Raw genomic sequence first — 4,101 nt, 5'->3', positions numbered from 1 at the left:
TTGGACATATTACCCACACATTGACATCGATCATATTTTAAAATGAACTGATGAGCATCTTTAAACAAAGTTGGCCAAAAGAAACCTGCTTGAAGAATACGAGATGCTGTGTTTTCTCCACCATAATGTCCTCGATAAGCCGATGAGTGGCAATCTTGCAAGATCCCCCCCCCCGTTTTGCTGTAAGGAATACATCTCCTGATGATTTGGTCAACTCCCCGTCAAAAATGAAACAGCTCATCCCACATATGCTACTTCACTTCACGTAAAAACTTCTTTCTTTGAGCGGAAGTCAACTCTGGAGGCATAACGTTACTCACAAAGTAGTTCACAATGTCGGCGAACCACGGTCCTTCTGCTTGCACTCCAAATAATTGCTCATCGGGAAAAGATTCATTAATCAATGACTTATCTTGTGAAGTATCAATTGGATCCTCTAAACACAATAGATGATCAGCGATTTGATTTTCAGTCCCTTTTCTGTCCTTGATCTCCAATTCAAACTCTTTAAGTAAAAGAACCCATCGAATGAATCTAGGTTTCGAGTCCTTCTTCAAGATTAAATATCAAATGGCAGCGTGATCAGTGAAAACTGTCACCTTCGTCCCAAGTAGATAAGATTGAAATTTCTCAAAACCATAGACAATAGCCAAAAGTTCTTTCTTAGTAGTGGTGTAGTTCAGTTGAACACCATTCAGAGTCTTACTAGCATAGTAGACTACATGAAATATGTTGTTCCTTCTTTGCCTAAGAACTGCTCCAACTGCTTAGTCACTTGCATCGCACATTATTTCAAATGGTTTGGACCAATCAGGTGCAGTTATGACAGGTTCTGTAATCAAACTCTTCTTCAGTGTCTCAAAAGCAGCAAGGCACTCGTCATCAAACTTGAAGGGAACATCTTTCTCTAGCAAATTGCACAACGGCTTCGAAATCTTAGAGAAGTCCTTGATGAAACGCCTATAGAAACTCGCATGACCAAGAAAACTGTGAATTCCCTTAACAGAAATTGGTGGAGGAAGATTTTCAATAACCCCCACCTTGGCTTTGTCCACCTCAATGATGCCTTGGTGCACCATAAAATGACATTTCTCCCAATTGAGAACCAAATTGGTCTCAACACACCTTTTCAACACTAATCCAAGATTGTGCAAGCATTCATCATAAGAAGTTCCAAAGACTGAAAAATTGTCCATGAACACTTCTACATTTTTACCAATCATATCAGAGAAGATAGCCATCATACATCTCTGAAAGGTGGCTGGTGCTCCACATAGCCCAAAAGAAACTCTCCGGAATGCAAAAGTACCAAAAGGACATGTGAATGTAGTCTTCTCTTGATCTTCTGGAGTTATGCAGATCTGATTATATCATGAATAGTCATCCAGAAGACAATAGTAATCATGCCCAACCAATCTATCAAACATCTGATCAATGAAAGAAAGAGGGAAGTGATCCTTCCTTGTAGCCTTGATTAGCTTCATATAATCCATGTAAACTCTCCACCCCATGACTGTTCGCGTAGGAATAAGCTCATTCTTCTCATTAGCTACCACAGTGATAAACCTTTCTTTGGCACACACTGAACTGGGCTCACCCATGAACTGTCAAAAATAGGATAGATGATCCCTGCATCTAGCCACTTGAGGATTTCCTTCTTCACAACCTCATTCATGATCGGATTTAGCCTTCTCTGTTGCTCAACAGTAGGCTTGCTTCCTTTCTCTAGCAGAATTTTGTGCATACAATATGAAGGGCTGATTCCTTTGATATCTGTAATAGTCCAACCAATTGCCGATTTGAATTCTCTAAGAATTCTCAAAAGCTTCTCCTCGTCGCTACCTAAAAGGTCAGATGTAATAATAACATGAAAAATAGATGCATCGCCTAAAAACGCATACCTTAAATGTTCAGGTAAAAGTTTAGGCTCAAGAGTAGGAGCTTCCTCAATAGATGGCTTGAGGCAATTTGGATAACTTTTCAGCTCCTCCAATCCAAGAGATTCAAAAGGCATATCCATCTTTCGCTTCCAGGGAGAAGCATTCAAATATTGCAAGTGCTCTTCACCTTCATCATCTTCACTATCAGAATTCCCCAACAAAGCTTTTTCTAAGGCATCGGACCTTAGCAATCGATCGAGTTCAGAATTGACCACAGAATCGACCATCTCCACCTTAAAACACTCCTCATTTTCCGTAGGGAATTTCATGGCATTGAATATATTAAAAGTTACATCCCGATCCATCACTCGCATGGTGAGCTCACCTTTCTGCACATCAATCAAGGTTCAGACGGTCGCCAAGAAAGGTCTTCCCAAGATTATGGGAATCTTCGTATCCTCCTTAAAATCAATATTTACAAAATCCGCAGGAAAGATGGGTTTATCCACCTTGACTAAAAATCCTCAACAATGTCTCGTGGATAAGTAATAGAATGATCGGCCAGCTGCAGAGTCATATAAGTAGGCTTTGGATCCGGCAAGTCCAACTTTTTGAAGATTGACAAAGGCATCAGATTGATGCTAGCTCTTAAGTCACATAAGCATTTGTCAAATGACATTTTTCCAATGGTGCATGGAATAGTGAAGCTTCCAGGATCTTTAAGCTTCGAAGGCAATTTTTGTTGTAGAACAGCACTGCATTCCTCCGTGAGAGCAACGGTCTCTAAGTCATCAAGCTTCACTTTCCTAAAGAGAATACCTTTAATGAACTTCGCGTAACTAGGCATTTGTTCCAGAGCTTCAGCGAAAGGTATGTTGATGTGAAGTTTCTTGAACACCTCCAGAAACTTCGCAAACTGCTTATCCAACTTTTTTCTTTTGCAGGCTCTTAGGGAAGGGAGGTAGAGGATAGATCTGTTTCTCCCCTGTATTACGCGTAGGAGGAGTGTGCTCAAAAGTAGTCTTCCTTAGTTCCACTTCTGCTTCCTTCTGCACTTCTTCTTCTTCATCCTCAACTTCAGAATCTGGAGTCTTAGCTTTTTCAGGATTTGCAACCTTACCAGACCTTAGTGTAATTGCTTTAACATGCTCCTTAGCTTCCTTCTTTCATGGCACTTCGGTATCGTTCGGAAGCGTGCCAGGTTGACAATTCAGTAATATATTAGCAATTTGCCCAATCTGATTCTCCAAGGTCTTGATAGAAACCGCTTGGCTCTTGCACATGAGCCTCAACTCCTCCAATTCAGATTTTTCATTAGCTTGCGGTAACTGCTGAAGTTGAAGTTGTTGCCTAGGGGCATATTGCGGTTGTTGAAAACTAGAGGGGTTATACTGCTTTGCTGTGTATGGCTGATAAGATTGTTGCACCGCATTCTGATTATTACTTCAGCTGAAGTTAGGATGATTTCGGTTATTAGATGATAAGTGGATGGAGCTTGCTGCTGTGATCTCTGAAAGTTGCTCACAAATTGAGCTGATTCTCTAAAAATAGCACACTGCTCAGTTTCATGTGCCCCCACACAAAGTTCACAAACACTAGTGATTTGATTAACTCCATAATTAGCCAAAAAGTCTACTTTCATCATCAAAGCTTGAAGTTGAGCAGCTATAGCAGTAGCTGTATCCACTTCCAGAATTCCTGTTACTTTGCCTTGCAATATTCTTCGCGTAGGATTCTGATATTTATTAGCTGCCATTAACTCAATCAACTCATAAGCTTCATTATAGCTTTTGGCCCATAAGGCTCCACCAGACGCTGTATCGAGTATAGTTCTAGATTGCGCGCCTAAACCATTGTAGAAACAGTTTATAATCATCCAATCAGGCATGCCATAGTGTGGGCACTTCCTTAGAATCTCCTTGTAACGATCCCAAGCCTCACACAGAGATTCTCCAGTTTGCTGTGCAAACTGAGTAAGAGCATTCCTGATTACAGCAGTCTTCGCCATAGGAAAGAATTTAGTGAGAAACTTTTGAGCAAGATTCTCCTATTTGGTGATAGATCCTGGTGGTAGAGAATGTAACCAGCACTTTACTTTATCCCTCAAGAAAATGGGAAGAGTCGCAGTTTGATAGCATCTTTAGTCACCCCATTGAACTTGAAAGTGTCGTATATCTCGATGAAATCCCTGATGTGCATGTTGGGGTCTTCTGTAGGAGAA

General features: G+C 40.7%; 1 non-coding gene across 1 annotated transcript; it reads left to right on the top strand.

The window, feature by feature from the left end:
- The first annotated feature begins 3,766 nt into the window (after positions 1 to 3,766).
- Positions 3,767 to 3,873, top strand: LOC141694168 (small nucleolar RNA R71). The gene has a single exon (XR_012563494.1). It is a non-coding gene; the product is annotated as a small nucleolar RNA R71 (small nucleolar RNA).
- The last annotated feature ends 228 nt before the right edge of the window (positions 3,874 to 4,101 follow it).

The sequence above is a fragment of the Apium graveolens genome, chromosome 10 (assembly GCF_009905375.1).
Source record: "Apium graveolens cultivar Ventura chromosome 10, ASM990537v1, whole genome shotgun sequence".
Classification (NCBI taxonomy): Eukaryota; Viridiplantae; Streptophyta; class Magnoliopsida; order Apiales; family Apiaceae; genus Apium; species Apium graveolens.
Note: the sequence above shows the minus strand (reverse complement) of the source record. Positions and strands in the feature narration are given on the sequence as shown.